This window comes from Aythya ferina (assembly GCF_964211825.1).
Source record: "Aythya ferina genome assembly, chromosome: 5".
Taxonomy (NCBI): domain Eukaryota; kingdom Metazoa; phylum Chordata; class Aves; order Anseriformes; family Anatidae; genus Aythya; species Aythya ferina.
The window spans coordinates 64,000,603-64,026,370 of NC_140301.1; the positions used below are offsets into that span (position 1 = coordinate 64,000,603).

Here is a 25,768-nt window from a genome sequence, read left to right on the forward strand (position 1 = left end):
CTTATTTTTCATCACGGAGCATTTTACAGGATCTCAGGAGCACTCTTGTTTTTCATTTTCCTCCTCATTAATAGAGACATAATCACCACACCATAGTGTGCCAAGCTCCTTTTTGTTCCTGTTGCTGCTCTTGATTTTTTTTTTTTTGTTGTGTTTTTAATAAGCCTATAATCAAAAATATTATTTTTTTTTTTGGCAAAAGATATCTAATCTGGCGTCTCCTGATGGCTGGGTGAACTTGGCAGGAGAAGCAAAAGACCATCTGGAGAGGGGAAGGAGCCACAAGACAGTATAACAATGATTGAGCTCATAATTTCACACAGTTCTAAATATTTTTTCTTCATATGTCATTTTATGAAGATGAAGAAGATGCTGATTCCACTATAGAAGTGCTTTAAATTGTTAGGGGAGGTTAGAGATATGAAAAATGTGACAATTATTTCAAGCATTTTAGTACTGTGTGTTGTATTTCCAGCTCCTACCAAGGACAGTAGTAAAACTGAGTTAAAGTTTTTGTGCGAAAACATGAAACTAAACAACAACAGCAGGCTGAAGAAAGTACCACCTCATAAGAATAAACTTTTCAGGTCAAATCAAATCCCATGAATGCAGAAGCATTTTGGATGTGATTCAAAGGAACAGACCAGCAAACCCAAGGAGAGACATGCTGAAATTTTCAAGAACTTTACAGTATCCACAGAATTCAAAAATAACTGAAGCTTTTAAACACACTTTAGCTACCCGTAAGGAGTTCAAAATACACAAAAACTGACATCCTGCCTCATCCAAGGAGAAGCTAGAACTAGATATTCAAGCATCCAAGTTATCAACTTCTTTTGAAAGCCTGGATGTATATTTCAGAAGTAGAAGCTGAATTCTCCTAAAAAACAAACAAAAAAACACACACACACACAAAAAAAAACAACTCCCCCCAAAAGCACAGCAACATTTATTTTTCCTGATTTCTGCATCTTCAGTGGCTTAATTTACACAGGAATGTGAAAGCAATTCAAAAGGATCTGGACATCTCTCGAGCACCAGTATGCATTTAAGAGACACTCCCAGGCCAGGATGTCCTTCCTCCCTGGTTTGCCCTGGCTCCAGGTTACTGCAAGGCAGTGCTGAGAGACCCAATGCAGTTTGTCATCTCCCTCACTTTGCAGGGCGAGGATGTTATGATTTTCCACACAGGGGTTGAGCTGAGCCTTTCTTCCCCTACTGAGAGCTGCAAAATCCGTGCTTGGTCTGTCTCTTCCCTTTTCCTCTTACACGTGAGCTTCCTTCACTCCTCTTCTCTGCAGTAGTGCCTGGGGTGGTGTTTTCCAGCACAGCTGCTCATCTCCCCACCAGCATAGCCTGCAGCACTCACGGCTTCTAGGTACAAGGAGAGCCTCAGAGCAAAGTTCTTCCTTGGAAATAAATCTGACTTCAGCCTACACAACAGCAGTGTCTGCTCCCTGCCTGTTCAGAGGAGAGGCACAGAGTGTGACCAAGTCCTCGCCCTTGCACCAATGCAGGCATTGCATTACAGACAGACCCAACACACAAGGACAAACACATAGAATTGTGTGTGTTGCTTTTGGGGGGTGGTGGTGGGGTATTTCTCCTTGAACAAGCCAGAACACATAGTGAGTGGTGGGTTTTTCCTCCCCAAAACTCAGTACCACTGATTAGAAAATTCTTAAAAATTTCTTTTTGTGTGCGTTTTTCTCTTTTTTTTTTTTTTTTTTTTTAAATAAAAGAAGACCTCTGCTTACTATCATTTCCTTTGCTGCAGCAGCTACAGCACAGAAACGAACAAACATTAACTTGGATTACGCTAACTGGCTTTCACCTTGTGTTACATAAGATAGCACGCCCAGTTGCCTAGAGTTTCTGCAGCACCTGGATGAAAGTGACACCAGAAATAAAAAGGACTCAGGTATTTCTTTAAAATAGGTATATGCTATAGGCCCTCAGTTCAACCACAAAACATCTATAAAAGCTTTGGCTTCCTCTGCTTTATTGCAATAGGACAGGGGCACAGCAGGAAATGCAGAGTTGTTCCAGCGAGGTGGGTGTCCATCCTGACTGGGATAAGTGGAGAAATTAGGGAGCACAAAGCTCTCTACAATAATGGCAAAATGTATTTTTGTTGTAACCATGAAAACCCATAGGAAAAAAAGTTTATAAGTAAAAATATTTTTGGACCAATGAGATGAGTTGCAAAATACAAGCAAAGTTTCAGGAACACCATTCCTTTCTCAGGTCACTGATCTGCTTTCTAGCTAAGCAGCAACTGATTTTTTTTGCTTGTGCCTAGAAGACGCAGAAACTTTAATTAGACCAACCTAACTGGAAGAGTTGGACAAGCTTTCAGATATACAAATACTCGGCCACAAGTGCCACCCGTGCCACACAGATGGTGGGATCAATTCCTCCAGGCATAACTTGAAGTTATTTGATCAGAATTTGAAGGAGATGGAGAACTATGGCTGAATAGAGGGAATGCAGGGATATATTAACCCTTGTGGGATTAGAAGTAGCTTGCAAAAGGTGGGATGTGACAAAAATAATAATGAAACCCTCTTTTACTGGTTTCCTTCAATATCGTGTCCATGTGTCAACAGAACTATGCTATACTCAAGTTGAGGCTACAGAATATACCAATGCTGGTAATTTTTTCTCTAGACTATCTATTAACACAAACACAACCCACCTCAGATGTGAGCATATGGTCCCAATTCTGCAGAATTAGTCAGAGCACAAAAATGGAGGGATTTAACAATCACAGAATCACAGAATCACAGAATCACAGAATTTTCTAGGTTGGAAGAGACCTCAAGGTCATCGAGTCCAACCTCCAACCTAACGCTAACAGCCCTCCACTAAACCATATCCCTAAGCTCTACAAACAAGGTTCATGCTGGTTGTAAAAGTGGTCCCCTTAAAGGAGAGGCAGCACCCTATCCTGCACAGGGCTCACCAGCATGAAGGCAAAGCTTTCAAAAACATCAAAGTGGCTGTGAGTTTATATGGGGCCACTGCTTTCTTCCGCACAGGAGGTCCTCTGTATCAGGCAGTGCAAAAACCAAAGCCTGGTTTATTACACCATTGACCCATGGCCCCAGAACAACTATCCCCAGCCCAAATAAATAGTTATGTTCAGGACAAAATGCCAAAAATCTCTTCCCTTCTTTCCTGTCTTGTCAGGAGAGGACTGTTTTCCTGCAGACCTTGGCTCTCTCACCATCGTGATCACCTGCTGAATGACACCTCTCACACAAGTATCTGACACTACCAAAACTGCTGGATTACAAACAGGGTTGCTGCAGTCTCAGCCCAGATTCCAGCCTCTAAATTAATGACTGCAAAGCTCTCCTCTCAGAAAGCTTTTAAGCCATGCAGAACACAGGCGCCTTTAAATATACCTGAAAATTCCCATAGAAAGCTATCATAAGAGCCATTTCCTAATGGTTTTCTATCATTACAGCAATTTTCTTCTACAGCATTTTCCATAAACCAACTGTAGCAGCACCGTATGCAATTAGTTGGAAGAACAACACAACAGAAATCAAAACAACCCTGCAAAACACAGCTCCGCGCTTCCCCAGCACCACAGTGCAAAAAGGTTGACTGCCAGCTGGGGTGGAACCAGCGGGTGATAAACAGCACTGTGCTGTGCTGAACAGCTGCTTTATGCCTCAAATCGACCTGCACGTCTAGCAGGGACACTGCACATGCTGCAACTCTAACCTGAGTTTTCTCTAACGGCATAGTTAGTGTGTGTTAGCACACTTCCCAGCTCCCTTTGCTCAGCCTGCTCCCACCCTCATCACACCGATGCAGGACGGACTGATGTACAGGGAAGGCAACTGCAGTGTGCCCTGGGATCCCACTGAAGGGGCTCAAACTGTATCAGCTTGGCCCGGGAGACCTCATTAGTTGCTATTTTGTAATCCCTCTTTTGGCAGTAATCAACTTTAGAATTAAAAAAGAAAAAAACACACATCATCAAGCCATTTATTATAAATTTCGATGCTATAAAACCCAGCCTGGGAAGGATCCTGCTCCAGGTCTGCTCCCCAGCTTTCCTGGCACACTTGTGGAATATCTCCCAGGCTCTGCTGCTACCCCGTACAGCCTGGCTGAACACAGCAATGCCTTATTCCACATAAAAACAAAGGGTCCCTTTATCTCTGCTGCCCACGTAATGGTCTCCTCAGGAAGAGTACTTACCCAGTACCTTTGAGCACAACCTCCTCCACGTTTGAGTTGTGTGCTCCGCACCACTGCAGGAATTCTTGGGAAGTGAGTGAATGAGACCTCTCTCACCTAGCCTGAGCTACAGTAGGATGTGAAAGGTTTTGGAGTTCCTTATTAGAGCTCCCTTTATAACCCACAGGCTAAACCCGCCAGAGGCAGGTGCCCCCATCCCAAGGGCCCTCCATCAGCCGCTCTGAAGGGTGACAGCCTCAGAGGAGGCATTTTGGAGAGGCTGTAAGGATCTCCCTGTTACCCTGCATTAATGGGACCCCCCTCGGGCACAGAGGGAGGCTGAGGCCAGACACTGGCTGAGTTTAAGCCCTGAATTAGCTGTTGGCAGCTGAAGGCCGATAAGGCGAATCCCAGACAGATCAGGGAGGTGAAAGCACACAACAGCTGTACTAAGGGCCCTGCCTGAAGTCATAATCCTTTGCATGACAGACTGTGCTTACTGCAGAAAGAATAAACACTGTGCTGAGCTGCCTGGCCAGCAGCGATGGCAGAGCACTGAAAACCTCTGGGACAGAGCCACCTCCTGAGCTGCTCCAGAGATATTAAGCTGTACTGCTAATGACAGCTTCGATACCGCAGCACATCTTAAATGGAAAAGCCTGGGATGAAAACATCCCAATGCCAGAGCTCCTTCACACTAGGGTTAAAGTATATTGTACATTTGAATACTGGTGTGCCATTCATCTGTATCAGAAACCCATGATAGCATTAGCAGTGTTTACAGGAAGAAATTTGCAGTTTTTAAACCAATACATACAAATCAATAGAATTTACAGAGTATTTTTTCCTCTCCTTGTTCCAAGGAAATAATGGTGGTACATTACAAAGTGAAGCAGTAGCTGCTATTACTGGCACAAATCATTGCAGGTTCTCATAACAACTCTAGCAGTGTCATCTCTGCCATTGTTTTTAACAAAAACATAGCAATGAATTCACACACAGGAACACCTGTGCCTCTGCACATTACATCTGATCTGAGGCACGTCACCACGTGTAACCAAGCAGCCCCGTACCCCTGCATTGCCATAAGCTTAGTAACAGGTTTGTAAGGCCGCAGGAGGAGCTGTCAGGCTGCTCTGCCTAACCTTGCAGCTTAGTTTTGCTTAGAAAAACTACAGTTATGGTCACACGAACTGACCAGGAGTCTGCTCACGGGTCATTTGTTTTGCTCTGTGCAGTACAACCATAGCTTCATGCAAATAGCAGTAACTATGGACAGTGAGGTATTTACAACTACCACACAGCACAGAGAAATACAGACCTGGTGCGCCAGCAGACAAGCAGTGAGAATCTGGGACGTGGCGTAGCAGGGTGCAGGTCCAAGAGATGGGCAGAGGCTAGCAGAGAAGACCCCTGGCTATAAGCCACTCACCCACAGCCAGTTCAATAACACAGACCTAGAGCTGCACAAAGCAGGCTTTCAGGGTAATACACTTTTTCTCATTAATTTTCCTAAGAGCCGCCGTAAATTGAGATGTGATGTGGAGTAGAGGACCCATGAAGAAAGAGATACAAAAGCACGTTAGCAAACATGCCAAGATGACTCCAGGTGGGTCCTGGTGCGACCACCTGCATAGATACCTCATTCCTCTTGGCAAAGGTCCCTCAATGGGGAGGCTCACCATGAGGTCCCACTGCCACCCCATGTGAGACAGAGCACAGGCAGAAGCAAAATGCAAGAAAAAAAAAGGTAGAAACTACATGTGGATAAGTATTTTAAATGCATTATTATGTAAATCTTTCCTGGACAGATGTATATCTTTCCCATAATATATATAATCTGATGCTATCTATCAATTCTTGATTTAGGCTGTTAAGACTTCAACTATACAAACAACAAAATTTGGACCTTCCTCAAGATTGAGTGTAATAAGTACACAAAGGCCATCGAGAAGGGCCTTAAAATATGCAGCACTGTGCCAGTAAATGGCCTAAAGCACATAAAAGCAAAGGTTTTCATGCAGTAATTGGTACATCCCATTTAGCACACTTTAAAGACTAAGAGGCACAGTGAGGGACTGGATTATCACAGCCTCCGAGAGCTGATCTTCTAATGATCAGGCCAACCCAGGGCCATACAGTGCTTTCTACTTCCTAATAAAGAGTCACAGAATTAAAGTGTTTCACAGCACTGTTGTACTTCTGCAGAAACTGAGGATTTGAGAGGTCAGGAATTAATTTTTGAAGGTCAGAAGTGGCCTAATTGATTTGCATGTTCTCAGTAGGAGAAAGAAAAACCTCACTGACAGCTTGAGGCCCAGGCATGGCAGCTGCAAGTCACGTCCTTCTGTCTGTCTTCTGTTCTTTCCTTCCCCTTTTATCTTAGCACATATTGGATAGATTTGGTCTGATAGTTGAAAAGGACTTTTTGATATGTGCAATCAGGACAGCATGAGAAGAAATAACACTGAAAGTCACGTGCCAGTATTGCTCTGAATTCCAGCAAGAACTCCAGAATTCTCATTCAATAGAAAAAGTTCAGTTTCAGAAAAAAAATCTAGATGACTGACATGTCTAAAGGGATATACGCAAATATTGGAAAATGTTCATCATGAAGAGACAAAAATACTTCCCTTATCCAAAAAAAAAAAAAAAGCCTTTGAAGTCCACACACACATTTATAATAAGTTAGACTTTGCAAATAGCATCTTATGTCAGAAGAGTGCGGCTGTAAAAGAAAGGAAGGGCTCGAGCACCAACATCTCTCTCCAACACTAACTTCATTAACACTGAGAAAACTTCAGCATGTACATATTGCTCCAAAAAAAAAAAAAAATCACATCCTTCTCACATACAGATATGTAGTAAGAATAAAAATGTATATTCTAATTCACTTCTATTTGCACCCAAAACAGTCTCACCAAAAAGAATTCATAACAAAACTACAGAATACTGGAATCAAGCAGCACAGCACTACTACTTGTCATTTACAATTGTGTTAAAATAAAGATCTGAACTAGGAAGTGCTGTACAACCAGCTGTACCACCATGTTTAGTGGCCTGGTAGAGATCTTTCTATATTAAGAAATTTCTATTTTATTTTTTTTATGTCAAAGCTAAAATAATACAAAATGCTTTTAAAATGTCCATTCTCCCTTAAGTTACATAATAAAGTAGCAAGTGATAACAAAAGAGAAATAAAAGGATAGCCTTAAGAATTACATGTTAAATTCCAAACAAATAAAAACCATATTCAAATATGACTGAAATAAATGTTTACTCTTTATACTGAATTTTCAGGTTCATTAGTAACTGAGATTTAGGAAATTAAGAGAGGTATTTTTAGACCATACTATCATCTGATTTGTTACTTTTCTCTCATGCTATAAAGGAAATCATTGCCAGAAAAACCTTTAAAGATAGAAAAAAAATCTTCACAGAATATAATTCATAACAAAATTAAAGGGATTTGGAAACTCGACTTGATTTAGAGGGAAGAACTTCATAAGGATTTTTGATGAGAGAAAGGAATAATCACACAAACAGAGACCTCCAGGTTGTTTTCTTTATAGGACTTCTGATCTTACTTTGAATTTACACTGATATATGGGAATCTGATTTAACATAATAGGCCAGGAAAGAAACTTGTAATAAAGATTGTATCTCTTTTTATACACTTTTATGCTATCTTAATTTGCTGTCTTCCAGACAGATACTATTTGACAACCTGCTGGACTCTATAAATAACATCTCTTACTGATCTATTTTATTCTTTAACTTGCTGTAAAGGTATAGGAAAAAACATCATTTTAATACCTTAAGGACTTTAATAGTCCTGCAACTCTTTCAGTGTGAAAATATTTCACTCTACCACTGCCAGCTAAGCTTTAATATTTATTTTTTTAATTTCAAATTTTTATTCCCTCCTAAGAAGTATTTACTTGCAACACACCCGGTGCAAAACAAAACCGCATCCCACCAGGTGTGAGAAGCAGCAGCTGAGCCAAGTGAGATGCGCACGACATCTTCGCTCCCAGCATAGTGCTTCATAAGAAACTAAGTCAGCAAGCAAAGAAAGCCTCAAAACTACAGGAGCAGACAAGATGTCACAGAGAACTCAAACAAGCTGATGTGTAATTAGATTTTTTTGCATATTAGTAGGTTGTGAATACCCAAGTCCAAGGGCCCCACCACAAAGCACACTGATCTGGTTTCACAGCTCCTGCCTGGGGCCCCCACCCTTACAGCCACAGCAGCAGCTCCATGTAGGCTCAAGGATTGTGCCCGCTGCCATTAACAACTCCCTTCCCGAACCAAGCACGGCTGACAATAAGGACTGCAGTTGACTATTCCCAGCACACGGTAGGAAGATGAAGCAGCTTGTAAGATGCCAGTGAATAATGGTGCAACGAAACAGCTGGGAAGAAAAAAGTAACACAGGAACCAAACACAATGGAGTTGGAGATTGATCAGTCTCTACAAGTGGTGGTCTTCAGAGGACACCAGTTATCCGTACCAAGGTTCAAGGATACAGACTGAAACACCAGCTAGGGGACATTGTTCTGGAGCAGACCCATCTCTGGGAAGGGCCATTTAGAAGGCAGGTGAGACTGATGCACAACGTCCCAGAGGACACAGTGCCAGCATCAGCAATCACCTCTGTGGAGTTAATACCTCCCCACTGGCATTGGGCTGAGGGGTCGAGCACCTCCCACCCCACAAGTCATTCTGGAACAGTTCTCCAAGTTTTTTTTTTAAAAAGTTGGTAGATAAGTACCCTATTTAGAGCCTTTATCACGCTACCAGTGATTGTTACAGTTCAGTGAAGCAGCTCTATGCATGCTTAAGATCTTATTGACTGAAATATATATTTTATCTCCCTGAAGTGCTCTGCTGAGTCCATACACTGCCTGCTCGAGTCATGTCTCTTCCAAAAAGAGACACACATGCTGGATCAGCATACAATCTGCACCTCACAAACTTAATTGAGTCAAACCAACATTGCTTTGAAAGGGGGAAAAAAACACCAGGCCTCAGTTCCCTCCACGAGGTCTCGCAGTTGTTGATTAGCCAGTTCATGTTGGTAGATTGACAAATCTGAGTTAGCAAAATTATTAATTTGAATTAATGAAAGGCCTGCTGATAAAAATAGGCAGCACGATCTTGATTACCAGGATGAGTACCAGCAGCGGCTCCCTGCTCTGCAGGAGAGCAAGGTGCAGAGACGGGTGGCGTCCTCAGCGCCACAGGCTCAGGTCTGCCAGGGTGGAGCTGGAAAATGAAGAGCTGAAACCAAGTGACCTCCTGCGCTATGATTTTGGGGGGCAATTATAACCCCTTTGCTTTGCTTACCTCTGGACACAGGACTGCCAGCTGCTCCAGCGTGCCTGTTACTCTCAGCTTGTCACTGGCTGCAGGATTTGAGTATGGCACTTGGTGAAATAAGGCACTGCTGGGAAGCACTGCTACGTGGTTATCGTAAGTCACACTTACAAATCCACTGATGTGAATTTAATCAGCATAGATAATGTTCCTATATCCTCCTGGGAACATGCAGCATATAGATTCTGGAAAAGCAATAGTTACATTTTTCATTTCTGTTCATTTTAGCTAAAATTATTCAAACTCTGTTGCAGCATAACTTTCAGAGCAAGCTTCAATCGCTTATAAAGACAGAGCACCCATTAGGCTTACTCAATAACTCTCCTGTTTTGTGCTGGTAGTGATCTAACAACATTTAGTTAATCAGATAAAACTACTGAACAGAATTTTTTCTTTGTGGATCTGCTTTTCTTTTAGAAATGCAGCTCTCGTGAGCACTATTGATTACTAATTACCTATGCAACCTATAGAGATAAACCTGAGGAGAGGAAACTACAAGATTAACTCCAAGTGCTCTTTTGCACATAAATGAATTTGAAGGCAAGTGAGAATAAAGCTAGGATTTTAAAAGGTCAAGCCTGGAGAGATTGTTGATTTTTGGACAGCCACCACAACCTTCTGCTCAGCCGGGCTACGGAAGAAGGCTACCTCGGCACTTTCTGAGGAAGTTGAATAAAGTTCACTACCTTTTCTAAAGAGCAAAAGGATGCAGGAGTTTGCTGAAGCTTGCTGCTCTTTATACTTTATTATTGACTTCCTGACATCAAATGGTAGGCTCTTAGCTAGTGTCAACGCTCATTTTTCTTGCATTCAAATGTCTTCTGCCTTTTTTATTTTGTCAAATTATAGCTAACTTGTTCTTTCTTCCCCTCTCAAAAACATCCCCAACAGTGCCCTGCTATAAGGCTCCATTACTGAATTTAGGTTTGTGCCCACTTGGAAGGCAGTTTTACAAAGAAAAGACGGGGCTGTTTTGCATGCAGCCAAATCCCCAGGCTCCTTTCCCATGCCACAGAGGAGGAATAGTGTACCAGCTCAGAAACGCCCCACCAGGCCTTATATTCTGGAGGTTTTAATAGTTTCAACAGGAGCCACAGAAAAATGTTGTACAGCCCTCACCTTTTCAAGCCCTCTGAACGATCACGCTCCAATGCTACTTGCCTTCTCCAGAGGCTACAAACAGGAAACATCTCCTCTTTCAAGATGTTTAAACTTTAAGACAGGGATTTCCAGAGAGGTTTATGGAGCATTAATCACACAACTTCCACTCTATTTAAGCAGAGTTAAAGAGCCAACCCTCCCCTGACTCTGGCCAAGCAGTCGAGGTGATTATTACACTCCATGAACTCTTCTCGGTTTGAAGCAGCTCCCCTTTCTCAAGTGTATTCAATTATAAAACTCTTACTTTCCAAATGTTTGTATCTTGTCAGCTTTCTGCCTCACCACCCTGGAAGGTGCTGATGGCTCTGGTGAGTAGGACCAGCTCACACAAGCTCACTCCAGCTCTGCCTGTTGATGGCTGGGTCCAGAATTGCCTCCCAGTGGTGAGATGACATCCAGGTCACAAGGAGCCACTGCAGTTTTTCCTCACATCCACAGGCCCTGAATGGCTGCAGCTCAACCCCAAACAGATCAGCAGGTGCTGGGGGCATTACTGCTGCTCCTGCACCCTCCCCACCTACCCCAGCTGAACAACCTACACTTAGGAGCACTGCTTTATCCAAGAGCTGGCCAAGCTGTTAGCTCTGCACAGATGGGTCACCACCTACCCAAAGTCAAGGAGGAGCTGCGTAGCAGAGCCAGAATTGGCAGAGAGGCCCCTTCATATGCCTTCAAATAGCTTAGGTTAATCATTTTCCTTCATTCAGGATGGACTTTCAAAATACCAGAGGCTTACCAGCTACAAACACCAGTGCAAGGGCCTACCCCAACATAGTAACAGCAGTCCCATGCAGTGGCTGCCCAGGCAAGGAGGCACATTTAATTTTTATGCCCCATCTGCAGCTTGCATGCCTTGTCATCTCTTACTTAAGACTTACATGAGAGCCACGTAGGGCAGGAGCTGCCTGCCTCGCAGCATGACAAAGCTCTAATTGGGATATTTTTTGATCATCTCCTTGAGGAAAGGAAGAAATGCTGGAAGCCTTCAGTCATACCCCTCAATCTCTGGCAGGAGCAACAGGAGCACACTACAGCTATGAAAATTAGTATTAAACAAGCGTTTATGGGCATGATTTAGTTCCAAGTCCCTGCTGTATGCCAGCAGGGCACTACAGGCCTGAGGTGGCAATGCTACACCATAAAGAGTAAATGCAGGGAGAGGTTTTACAGCTCTGGGACAGGAAGATTGAGCTCCAGCAAAAAGGAGACAACTCAGATCAAAAGATCAAAAGCAGTCCTCTGAGTGATTTCCTGGTGGAGCACCTCAGTATTTTTCCGAGAGACGGTCATCCCTGGTCACCCTCCAGCACTCCTTGGTCATCCTTCGTTTCCCCATGTACACCAAGCAGTGCACTGTAATCATTCTAAGGCAACTTCTACCAGTATTTCTTTCCATTATTCAAATTTTTAGGGACCACAAACAGTATTAGAAAGGCTGAAAAAGGTGATCCTTGTCAGAGCCTATTGCAGTTTGCCCATCACAGTTATGCAGCTGGTGGCACAGAGGAAGCAGCAGTCAGGGCCCTCTGCATCTTTCCACCCCTTGTCTTGAAGAAAGAGAACGGTAAAGCTGCTCCCTTCATACCTCCTGCTCCCACCTCATTTGAAGCCTCCCCCACCTGACCTTCACAGCTACTTTTGAAATTGTTTTCCTTCCCAAGCCTGCATTGTCTCTACCTGGAACCAAAGGCTTTTAGAGAAGCTGGACATCTTCCCACATGTGGTCTGTTGTTATAGCACACAAATAGATTTTATGTAACCAAAACATTTGAATGAGTTGCTCCTCCTTGCAATTAAGGCATCATCCAGTAATGATCTTCCTAATATACTGCTGTTTCTAAACACTTACGAACAGCATATGGATTTATCAGTTAAGCACACCCAATAATGCAGCTTTCAAGAAATGGGAGAGAAATTCAAAGCTAGGTTCAAATGTTTGTTGAAATAAGGGAAAATAAATTTGAGTACCATGTAAAGTCCCACCAGAAATCAAGAGATAACATGGAATTGTGTGTTTTGTTTTGAATCCATATACGTGCCAGCATGCCAGGGGCATCAGAGCTAAGTTCAACAGCAAATTATGAAATCCAGCAGGAATTATGGCTGTTTGAACAAAGTGCTTGATACTGTGGTTTTCCTGGAAGATCAGTAAACAGCATTTGAGTGAAGGTATAAACAACACATTGATGTTACAGTGGGCGCATAAAAAAAAAAAAAAAAAACACAACACAAAAACCTAAGGCAAGAGAGAAGTGAGGAAAATACAGAAGAGTGCAGATGGGTAGAGCAGATGCAGTTGTTTTGGCAGTGGACTCTGGCAGGCACGTCCCACCCTGGAGGTAATGTTGTGGCAGCTATAGGAAGATCAGGACTCACAACTGGCTGCTCAGACCCGATGAGTTCCTGCCCTGTGGTGGGTGCAGAGGATGTCTTGAGTGACTGCTACATCTCTGCACTGCCCAGTCCCTTTGCTCTGCAGCCTTTTAGTACAAACGCCTTGCTATGAAAGTGCAGGAAACGTGCCTGCATGTGGACAGATGAATTTCATCGTGTTATTCAGCCCAGATTTGAAGGATGAGGTAAAGAGGACAATCTCTGAGGTCACGACTCAGATTTCAAGTTTTAAGGGAACCAGAAATCCCAGCAAGTTTTTGCTTTCAGTAGATACAGCCACAACACCAGAGCTACATGAATATGGCAAAGAGACACAAAACTTCCATCCCAAAGCTCCTGCTCATCCCTCCCTCAGTCAGGCATCACCCCTACTCATGGAGGTACAGTGGTGACAGCTACAGGTTACCCCCAGGTGCCAATAAATGCCAGGAATGCTATTAAAGCATTACGTCTCCATCACACTGACCACTATCATTTAAAACCCTACAAAAACTAGGTTCATAATTTTCTTGTAGAGCTTGAGCAACTCTTCACAGATTTTCAAAGCAGGAGGTTACAGCAGAGGACCTCACGCCCAGGTTCAGGGTTTCAGTGATGGGCTGGTATAAAGTCACACCAAGCATTGCACAAGGAACAGCCCCCCAGCCAACACGGCTGTGGTGAGCTGGAGGCTTTCAGGTCTGAACAACTAATTACAGTGGAAAAACAGAAGGATTTTCAGTTCTCACAACATAGATCAAGTTCAAGAAACTCATTCATTGATAATGTTTTCTCATCATATTAATTAATATCTGATTGAATTCCCTAATATTACAGTATTGTTAACATATTAAAAAAAAGGTATAATTGTGTAGGCTCCTTCCCATCAGGCAGGAATGTAATTATCCCTTATCTTTCAACACAGCCAAACCCAGTAAATACAATTACAAAAATTTATGTTCACTGGAGTGTAAAAAAATAAGTCATAAAATATTGTATTTATCCTCTTCCCTTTAGTAGTTATTAAAATGCACCAGTGATTTCTCGACTATGCCTTTTTATGGCTATTTTTTGATTGACTTAATTTTTGCTCTGCTTTCCTTCTTGTTTACAAAGTTTTTCACACCCTCAGAATTACACATTATTCTAGACATAACAGACTGCTTTCTGTTCTCCTCGATAACAAAAGCAGCTTGAATCAGTTGCTGAAAAATTGTTTGCTGCTAAAGAAGGTGGGAAAAGCTCGAACTTCCTTGCAGTTATTTTACATTATTCTCATTCCTCTCACTCCCAACCCCCTAAAATCAGTCTTATATTAGATAGAAAACCAATGATTGCTTCCCAGTCCCTCGCCATAAATCTTTGCCTTATAGATACTTCTCATACTCGTGGTGTCTTTTAGCATGCTGACATTTGCTGTCCTGCCCATTTTTGCACAGAGGCCTCTGCACAACCTCAGCCAGCCTTGCCAGCAGCCCCCAGAGTGCCCCCTCCCTGCTCCAGCGTGCTAACGAAGGGGCTCCCCGGCCACTCAAAGCCCCCAGGGGGGCTGGAAAAAAACAAAAAAGAGAGGAATACTCTTCAGTTGTCCCCTAAGGTGAACTTGCTGTTTGAAACCATTGAAGTCTATCTATCCTGAGGTTTGATTGTTATCTTTCAACCAAGCCCAAAGTCTTGAGAAACAGTTCGAAATGCAAAACCAGAGGCAGAAGCACAAGCAGTTAGGAGAATATTGAATTGGAGGAGATTTTTTGCTACACCAGGTCCTGTCACACAACCGCCCTCAGCCACATCAGCATTAAGTACCCCTTCACTCAGATGCCTCCACATGGATCTCATTCGTGCGCTTGGTTTCAGCATCTGGAACCTGCACAAGGTGTGTTCTCAGAGGAACATTTTAAAGTTGATAATGCCTCTTTATGAAGTTTTCAAGTGTTACCTAGTTAGTCAGGTATTAAATGAAGGCCTCCATTTCATCTCTGTGTTTACAGAACATAAACCCCAGCAGAATGGCGTTTTTCAGGCTGCCAGGTCTGTCTCAGAGCGAGAGAAGTGTAACACCATGACAAAGAAGCAGTCTTTGTTGCAATTCCCGTTTCTCCTCTGGTTTCCTGATGTTCTTTTCGCAAAAGAAAAAGTTAGTTTATTACATGCAAGCTAATAAAATTGCTGTTTGAGTTTTTCTTCATGATTCTGACTACTTGAGCATCTTGCACTTAAAAACACTGCAGACTAAAGAGGTGCAGTCAGGAGACAGCAAATGGTGAGATCAGCAGCTGCACCTGAGCAGGGTACACAAACCTCCTTGTCGTCACCCTCTCTGAACTTCAATACCTATGACCTAAAAAAAATTGAGCTCAATATCATATTTTTGTTATTTCATGGAAAAAAGTGCAGCTGGAAGGAGCGGTACAACACCAAATGAAACTATCAGAAAGCTCTTTTTATTTATTTCTGTTTTCTGGAGAAGAGGCTTCTCTTACCTGCTCATCTCAAACAGCACCAGCCCAGCCCACCCAAAGCCCTGCTGGGAGCCAGGCAGCACACCTTACCCTGGGCTGAACAGACACAAGATTTGTACAGAATTCTTCTCTCTGGATCTGCTTTAGTTGTTCCCAGGCTTTTCCAGACACATAGCATCTGCTACCGGGCAGGAGAAGCAAGTGCCAGAGCCTCCAGGACAAGCACCAGCAACTGGATGCACCAGGATGGCATTAATCCTGCCAGACACACTGAGCTGACATTCACCATCAAACAGCATGGGACAACACGGTCTTGTAAGATTAAATAACTAAGATTTAATATTACTCCTGACCCCATATTTCTATAGCAAGCACCAAGGGTGCGGAGGGGGGTGTTGGGATTTAAAACTTCTGGCACCAAAATAAATGTTATGAGCTCAGGGAGCGCAGCACGAACCAAGTGCTGCAGCAGGAGCTGTCCCCGCCTGTGCCTAGTCCTTGACCTGTCAGAGCACGGGGACCGGTGTCAGACTCAGCTAAATGCAGGCCCAGCAGATAAGAAATGACAAATGCAGATTGTTTTCTCCCTGACAGACTCATCAGTTCCCGGTGAGTTAGAGGCGCAGCGAGGAACAGCCTTTTCTAGCTGAAGTGTGCTGTGAGTGATGGGGATGCCACGAGCAGGCTGATGGGTTTGCATCCGAGGCTGTGCGCTAAAACCACAGAGCGCCAGCGAACGAGAGCAGGCTGGCAGAGACAGGGGGCTCCTCAAATGCCTTCCTCACAGCGCCCCAGAGGCAGCCCCATGCCCCTTCTCTCCCCTCCTGAAATCACCACTCACCCCCTGCTGTTTGCCATGCCCCTCGACACGACACCCAGCGTGGCAGGTGCTCCCCGGCATCACCCCTGCAGAGGGTCCCCCTCAGCCACACTACAGGCTTGATTGTGCTCAATAATCTCCTCTCCTCCTTCAGGAGCTTTGCCAGGAAGCTCCCTGCATTTCTAGGCAAGGAAATGGATACGCTTCAGGCAGGGAAGTTCCCAGCTCCATCTAGGACCCCTGCTATCACACGGCCAGGGTCTGAGGAAACACAGCCCAGATATTTGACTTGGGCCATGCAGTCACCACCCATTCCCAGTGCCAGACCTGGGCAGCTCCCAAGGACATTACTCTTCTGATTTACCAGCCACACCAATTTGTCACTTCTGCACCGCTGCAGCAAGCCCTTCCTGTCTAAAGGCAGGCTTGCAGCCACACTCTTATTTTTTCAGAAATTATTACAGACAAAACATCAAGACTGCCCAAAACAAAGTTCTGGTTTGAGCAGCTGAGGTGCCACATACAAGTTGTTTCCATAATGATCACATAAAAAATAACCTTTTACTTTATTTCCCTGTAAGTCTATTTTTCTCCTGCTCCCTGCAGTCCAGGAGTACACTTTGTTCATAACCTGGCCTATGCTTCTACAACTGCTGTGACAGCCGGCTGCCCCTTCTCTTTATTCTTGTTAAAGCTCACCCTGTTCCATTACCATTGCATGACTTTCCAGCCACAGAACAGCTGGAGCACCTCTGGGTGCCCCTGTGCCCCCCAGCCCCATGGCCAGGCGGCTGCTGGAGATGTCCCCGAGGAGTCCCCAGCCCCTCCAGACAGCCAGCATGAGATGGAAGGCTGACCAGGCCTGGTAAGCTCAGAGGGAAAAATGACACAAATTTGACTAAGTATGAAGTCTTGAGTCTTGGTTAATGAAGTCAGTTGGAAAGCCTGCAGCTGGACTGATGCCTTTTCTTGCCCCTCCTCAAATGAAGGTACCATATTAACAGCCCTTCAAGATCACAGTTCCATTCCTGCATTATTGTATTGCTGTTAGGATAGCCAAAGTGTTTATAGAAAACTTCCATTGGGCTTGTTACTGATGTGCAAATTCCTTCAGAAATGTGGAGAGGAGATGACCAGACCACTCAGGAACAGACACATTAAGCTCCTTGCTTGTTTTTTTCTCTCAGCCCATTATCCCTGAAAGACTACTGATTCTTCCCTCACTTTATCACCAATGACTAAATCTGCCAAGGAATTTTATTTCATTAATCCTGCCTGATTTGCCACAAACATACTGCACAGTGCCTAGATGGGCAGACTACAAGTGATCTTAACCAATAAAGGTAAAAGCAGTTTTTACCCCAGGTACTTTAAAGAAGTCATTTGCAAGCTAGACTTAAACCAACAACACTTTCTCATGCAGTGAGGTTCTTCGTTTTATTTAGAGTCTTGAGGCTGGGGGAAGAGGCTGGAAATAAATACATTAAGGCTTTGAAATGTAAAGCAAGTCTTTATATTCATCCGCATCAGCTTGGGTGCATCTTAACTCTAGCCAGCACTGACCTGCTGAGCAGCGAGTACTGGCTGGCACGGAGCTAGCAGCAGGCTCTCAGCAGCCAGCACACAAACAGCATTTCTCTGTCCTGTGGGAAGGATCCACGCCGAAAGCCCTGGCAGCACCACTGCTGAGATCAGTGCTGAGGCCAGGCCAGGCCCCAGGCTGCCCCTCGCCCTGCACTGCTCCCCCCGGCTGCAGGGGATGAACAGGGACCCACATACCAATAACCATGGGGCACGTCGGTGTCTGAAAATGCAGTGCCACACCAACGTCCCATAAGGATACGTATAGTTCTCTTGCATCATCTCCCTGAAGGTACTAAACTCCTATTTCTACGGATCACTAAGAGCAAGATGATGCCTGTTGTCCCCACTCCCAGCCTCAGTACAGCAGCAGCTTGCAAACTTGCTGGTCACACATCTGCAACACGAGCACAGGAGCTGCAAGCCAAAACTCTGCTGCCACTCTGCTTTTGTTCTGTGCTGCAAGATGTCCCTGAACAGCCTCCAGACTTTGGACTCACACAAACTCTCCTTCACGCAGTTCACTCTTCTGAAGTCTTGATTTTCACGAGGTTTAACAGAAGCTGAGTGTGTTCAAACATTCCCAGTCACCGCATAAAAGACTTCTTGCTCTAAAATAGTTTTGCTTTTTCTTAAATAATTCTTAAACAGAGAGCCTTTAAACTTAAGCAAACCTCAAAGAGGAAGTTGTCTCTTTATTTTAGAAGTCCATAGAGAATCTGTTTTCATCTTTGAGATTCACAAAACTTATTTCAGCATTGCTAGATAAGCAATTAATTCCCCAATTAATATAAATAATTTATATGCAACTAGGTTCTTATTTGGATAAGCAATTATATTGAAGTTCTTTGATTCCAAATTAGTAGAAGAAATACCCTGGCATAGGGAAATTATTCCAGTGTTTTTTATTTAGAAAACTATCTGCATGTGCACAACAATTCTGTAACATGAGTGGGAGTCTCAAGTGATCAGCATGTTTCAAGAATTCCCTGTACAGGTCTTCAATGGATGTTTCCTCTCCATTTCCCTAAAGGCTTCAGAAGACAGCTAGAAGCTGAACTGCAGCCACCTTCACGGGCACTGGGGCACACCCAGGCAGATCAGAGCACTTCTCAGTTCCAATTCAGCCTTTAAAGAAGACCTCCCTAATAGCAGCCACTTTCTTCACCCCTGAACCATCCACCCAGATCCCTCAAAGCAGCAAAGGGAGGAGCAGCTTTGCTGTTCCTCAGGGCTGGCTGTGAGGAAGGCAGGCCCCCAGCCACCAGCCAGCTCTGGCCTTCTCGTGCCCAAGGGCGCGCTGCCCGGAGCAGAACAGCCCCCCGGGGAGCTTTGAACTCCCATCCTTTATTGGCTTGTTTTCATTCTGCCATACCTCACTTGTGAGACAAGGATCACCTCAGCGGCAGCTACAGGCGTAATTTGCTAAGCAGTAAGTCAAATTTCCACTAAATTAGCAGCTAGCCAGCCAAAACTAGGCAAGGAGGACAGAACATAACAGTGAAAGATGGTGGCTTTGTGCCTACAGAGCATCCCTTACTCTTTGAGGTCATCTGCCCAACAGCAGTGGCTTTGGTGAGAACTGAAGTTTAATCCCATCTAAGAAGCCAAAGCACAGCTCTCACTTTGCCTGGGTTTTATCAGAGCAGGGACAAGCTGCAGCGTGAAGCAGAGACACAAGCCTGGGAGCCATGCACCCAGCAGCACCCAACCCCTTACGGATCTCACTGCAAGCACAGGGACCACTTTTCAGCCACATCTCACAAATTCAGCCTGTTTCACCATTTTTAAAGGATTTGCTGCCAACACGACAGCTGCCCTGACCAGACAGCAGAAGGCACCACCCTCCTTTTGCTCTGGGCACAGCTCATAAAAGCAGGGCTGCAACACGACCAGACCGTCGTGTGCATTGGGGAGCAGCACCCGTTAACCATGCACAGGTCCCCAGCCCCTCCTGCCTGGCCTTCACCTCCTCAAAGCCTCTGCTTTTCCTACTGGGGAGTTAAACTTGTTTTATACATTAACTGGACTGCACGGATTGCACTTTTCCTCAAAAGATGTACGTACTGCTGTTAGGCAGTAAGTCAGCAGCTGCAGCAATCCCCTTTGAGGTCTGCCTGCCTGTAACTCAGTGCCACTTCCAGCCATGGGTCTGCGATGCTGCCAAACCAGAGATGCATCTGCCTTGCTTGAGCCTTTATGCCATCCCAGACCCCAGCAGCTGCACTCCTGCACCACGTGCACTCTGTGTAAGCACTGCAAATAACTCCTACTTTTGACCCAAAACAGAAAGTGGAGAGAAATGCCATTTCAGCAGCTTCCTCTGCAGATCAGAGGATGCTTCTTCACTCACTGCAAGCAGTTTTTCTATATGTTATTGGTATTTTGGCACATTTAAGACCTGGATGGCAACTTGCATACCTGTCCCAGCTGAAAGTTCCCCCTTCGAGGGAAGCTTTTTTTTTTTTTATTTTAGTCAAACAAATGCTGAAGAGACTAAGTTTTTCCCAGTTTCAGTCCACGTCTGAAGTGTCCAGATATTTGTTATAACACACCACATTTTATTCCCATCAGGATCATCCATGCCTCCTTTCAGCTGAGAGAGGTGTGTAACATGTCAATGAGCTCCTTCGGAGAGCCAGAAACAAGGTAAACTTCTGAGATGTCAGGTCAGGAAAATGGGAGAGAATAGTCCAAATAAGCATCCCTGGCCCCTTGTAACTGCTCAGCAAATAAATCAGTTTCTTGTTTCTGCTTTCTGAATCACAAAGCAAGATTAAGAGCTATATAGAATGAAAAACTATTATTGTTTTCATTCGTTTTCAATCTTTAAAGCACAAAGGCCACAGAGATGTAATCACAGCCAGAAAAGATCACAGTTCAAAAGGAAATATTTTTTACTGGAAATGATCAGGAAAAGATGTTGGTCATGATAGGAATTGAAGACATTTAATTTTCACTCAAATTGACACCATTTTGTTTGTGCACACACATTTATATATAAATAAATGCAAAGCCTAGTTATGAAAACAGCACATTCCAACCTTTGGGGGTCTCACTCAATTGAAGCTGCTTTGGGGGAGCAGCCAGTTCTGCTGTGCTGGGAGAAGTCCTAAGGCATCCCAGACACGTACTAAAGCAAACAGCACTGAGCTCTGTCATGCTTCTCCAGTGCATTAGCGTACATGGTCTGGTGGCAATTGTGCACGTAAGGTAAAGCCAGCGTTCAGGAAAACAACAACTGCAATGCAAGGATTTTAAAACGAGACAGCTGGAATTCATTGGGGAAGGCTGATTGTTTAACAGCTCTTGACTAAGAGGAAAGCACTGAAGGAAACTTTGGCTGTATTGACAAGGCAAAGCCCACGGTTACACCAAATGAAACTTGAAAAAATAAATATTCAGGTTCTGCGTATTGACTAACCCAATGCATTGCTTTTAAAATGTCAATATCTTTCATTTCCATGAGGCATAATCAGGTTGTCATGAAATTAAGCTTTTCCCTCATTAAAGCAGAGAACAAAGGAAATTAATAGAGGCTGATAACGTTAATCAATACTCCTATCTTCTTACTAAAGTAGATTGCATTCATTTCTATAAAATAGAGGTTTTGGTTTTATTACTGGGCTCCATTTCCAACTAGCAGCAAGCTGAGAACTGTGTGTGGGGCACACACACCCCTCCGGGCCACAGGGGCTGACCTCCTGCTTGGGGCCGTGGTCCAGATGCTGTTTGTGGCTCCAGCAGCAAGCAGAAGGGCACACACAGGGCAAAATAAAGAGCAATGCACGATACTTCTCCATACCAGTGTGCCACCCTCCCCTTCTTTCCAGCTCAGCTGGTTTCCCGAAGGGATTTGTCTGGTTAGAAACAAGCTGGGGGCTTGTTCTGTCAGCACGCCCCACGCTACCTGCAAAAATTGGGCATCTGAAAGCCTGCCTGCAAGGGCAGGGCTTCTCTGAAAAGTCCCCAGCTTCAGAAAGCACAGAACTGCTCTGTTTTGCTGCTGGCACCACAAAGGCTTCTTGTGGATCTTTTATGGCAAATTACTCCCCAGAGGAGAAGCAAACAAGCGCTGCCTTCATTTAAGTCAAAACCGCCCCTCACCTACTGCAACTCGATTTGCAATAAGAAAGTATTCCCTTAAATTATATTTATAAGTACCAAAATTACCATCTCATTCCAAGCTCAAGTGCACAAACAGTTGGCCAGCTCATTGCCTTCTCCACAGCCCCAGCACCGAGCAAGCCCCCAGCTGCAAGCTCAAGCCAATTACCCACAGCAAGATGACAGCACTGCTCCTCCGAAACGCTCAGTGCCATTCCTTCTAGGAGATGGGAAAGAAAAAAAAAAGCCTTTCTTCCCCCCATCTTAGCACCATACTTTCCTCCTGAATTATTAAATTATAATACGTTTTCACTCCGCTGAAGTTATTATTAGAAGGAGACTTATCTCATGAAGTGAGCAGCCAGTCCCAGGGCTGCTGTACGCTACAGGCTCATCTGATTAACATTTTGAGATCCTACATTAAAAAAAGAAAGCACTGAATATAATGTTTCTAGATGCCTCTCTTTAATTCCAGAGAAAGAGAGCTGTAATACCCAAACGGCATTTAATCTGGCACTAAAAACTTCAACGCACAATACCCTCAGCAGCAAGAAGCAAGTTCTTGGGGAGCTCAGCCTCCCCTCATTACATCCAGCCGTTCCTTTTTCCCCAACACGTAAACACGTTGGGGAAAGCTGAAATGCCAGAGAAAGAGCAGTAAAAAGCTAAACCAGAAATAAAAATAAGAAATGCAAGCGGCACAGCACTTACCAGCTCCCACAGCCTCCACCACACACCCACCTTACCCACTTCATGGCCCCACACCACAATTATAAGGATCCCTGATGAGAACTGCAGACACCTGCCTTCATCATGCCCTCACACTGACTCCAAGCACTGCTCTGTGCAGCTGCTGGGTGCTGAACAGGGCTCCCCCGGGCACCAGCTGGGTGCTGCAGGCAGCTCAGCACCCTCCTGGCACATGGGATCCCAGCTGGGACAGCCAGCACCAAGCGTTTTAATGGCTGGGAACGCACCCACTACAGGTGGGTTTGTTCCGTGGTACTCTTGGCACCTCTGACTTTGCTTTGGATGGAAACGTGTCAGCAGAATCCCTAGCAAGAGGAAAGTCCTGATTTACACTCAAATAGAAGAGTGCTGATAAAAACAGGTTGGTTTTTTTTGTTTGTTTTTGTTTTAGTAAAAGGCCCACTGATACCAGAAAAGTTTAGGCTCCTTAGCCACCTCCCAAATCACAGCTCTGCTTCTGTTCCTTAAATGCCTCGATTTGCATAAAACTGTCTGCAAACAATTAAAGTTAATTAAGATAATTTATCACTTGAAAGTAAAGCATCTTATCAGCAGGTATCAGCCTGTAAAGCAAACAAGGAATTCGTTGTAGGGAAACAGCCGGGTCCTTGTTACCGTGTTAGATGTGAAGTGACAAAAATAATTTCTTTATGATACTTTGTTTGGTCTGGGTGTTATGTTTTCAAAGTAATTAACTGCAATTAGCTAATTATCCTCTATAGTAACTTCATTTGTGACACTACACTGTAGTATTGACTCATTTACACTTTGGCAGCCTTCCTGCATATAAATTGCAATAAAAAAATAAAAAAACTTTTGGTAACAGCCCAGAGTGCCCTATGAGCAGCAGCGGGATGTTAAAGAGCTCCTTGGAGACAGCTCCAATGCACACGCAGCAGCACTGGTTCTGCTCCCAAAAAGTGGAAAAGAAAAGCAAAATATTTTAGCCCATAGCACAGCCGGGCTGCACTGCGCACCTCCCTTTGGCCGAGGGGCTTTAAGCCACCAGGGCACTCGGATGTAAAATTGGCCTCATAATCAACCCCAACTCGCAGCAATCAGGGCCACGTGTGAGTGAAAAGGACGGCAGTGGAGTCTCCCACTTCTGCAAAGCGAGCAGTGAGGACTTGTTTAATACAACAACAATCATCCAGTGACAGAGACCACGCTTAATTTTGCATTTCTGAGATTAGGTACAGGTTAGCGTTCCCAAAAGCATTAACCCATCAGGAAAACCAACGTAATGCTGCACAGAAACTGCTAACAGGCAACCAGGAATGGTCATTTTAAGATTAATTTTAATCAATTCCTGAAAGTGCCATGGGAAAAGTGGAAATCGGTAAGTGTCCTCACTGATATTCACAGCAGCTGCCTGCCATGCTGCATGCCGGCATCCAAAACTGCTGCCCACGGACTCCCTCGGGGCCCAGAGGTCAGTGCCAGGAATGGGTCATCCCCCTAAAAAGGCCAGTTCCCCTGCCTCGAGGGCCCTACAGACAGTCAGGGTTTCTCCAGGAAGGAGAGGCAGCAGGGCAAACACCCTTGGGTGTGTGTGGTGCAGGGAAAATCCCACCCCAAAACCCCACAGCCCCTGCAGAGCCCCCACAGCCTGCCCCCAAAACCCCCACGTGGAGCCCTAACACAGCACACACCACCAAACACATCCCCACGCCAAGTGGGCTGCCATGGCCACCACCACCTGCGGTGTGTGAATTAGGACATTGATGCCAGGTGAGGTTTTTGTTTGGTTGTTTTCTTCTTCTTTTCCAAGACGACAAAAGGAGAGGAAATTTCAGGCTGCAGTGAGCTGCGTACTCAGGCCGTTTTCATTCAGCTGAACACAAATGAAATTTGTGAAACAGTATCAAGCTGAAGGTGGTGGCAAAGCTGGAGATGGCCCCTGTCACATAACGAGGGGATATTTAATTCAGCAGTGCCCAGTGCTGGAGGGCGGCTGCACAACCAGGGCAACCACCCGGGAGCTCCACCTGGGCCGCTGGTGTGGATCTGTGTGCCAGGAGGGGATGGGGCCTTCCAGGAGGCAGCAATTCCTGACAGCAGTGCACAGGTAGGGCTAAAGGGACGGTAACACATCACCTGCAGCTGTGCTGAGACAGGTTTGGCTGCTGCTCTGATCCTTTCTTGCGAGATGAGCTTGGGGAAGCAGGCACCTTTCCTGACCCCAGCAATTAAGCAGGGCTCGGTGTCCACCCAGAGACAACTGGGCCTGTTTCTGGGATAAACTTCCCATCGGCTTCCTCCAGAGCTGTGTAGGAGAGGGGCCTGAGCTGGGCAGAGGCTGCATGGGCTGACAGCAAACAGCTGCTGCCAGAGGAGTGGGCACCTGCTGGGATTCGGGACTGGCTTTTAAAAGACAAAAATAATCTTTAAATGGCAAGAGGGTAAAAATATTTTTTTACTCCCCTTCAAAACAAACGAACAAATGAAAACCTCCTCGCACAATTTGTGTTTCCTGACTCACCTGCATTTCCCAGCTGCTGGCAGTGTACTGGAGGTGTTACTGACACAGCCCAGCTCCAACTCCTTACGGTGGCTCCTGGCTTCCCATTCAGCTGTTCTGAATTGTAATTGTGAACTGCACACGCCGCCCCCCTTTCCAATTTAATTTAAAAGCAAACAACATTAAAGCCACAGATCTTATTTTTAAAGACAGCTTGTGGTTCAATCTATTGAGGAACACCGTTGTTTTGTTTACTTTTTAACAGGGGTCATCACCTCCTCTGCTGTTGTTTCAAGGTTGACAGTGATTTAAACTCGGTGTATTTTTACAACTCGCACCTAATCCAGGGCATAAATCATTCTGAAGGACATTTATTCCTGCCTGTCACTTCACAGGAAGATGCTATTAAAGCTGAGCTCAGTACAATGTGCAATTCAAAAATTTGTTGCTGATGACTTCAACACGCATTACATT

At 44.7% G+C, this 25,768-nt stretch overlaps 1 long non-coding RNA gene across 1 annotated transcript; it reads right to left on the bottom strand.

Moving 5' to 3' along the window:
- Nucleotides 1-934: 934 nt before the first annotated feature.
- LOC311437575 lies at nucleotides 935-25,435 on the bottom strand. The gene is made up of 2 exons (XR_014693556.1): nucleotides 25,316-25,435; nucleotides 935-1,461 (listed from the first exon to the last, which is right to left on the bottom strand). It is a non-coding gene; the product is annotated as an uncharacterized lncRNA (long non-coding RNA).
- Between the last annotated feature and the right edge of the window lie 333 nt (nucleotides 25,436-25,768).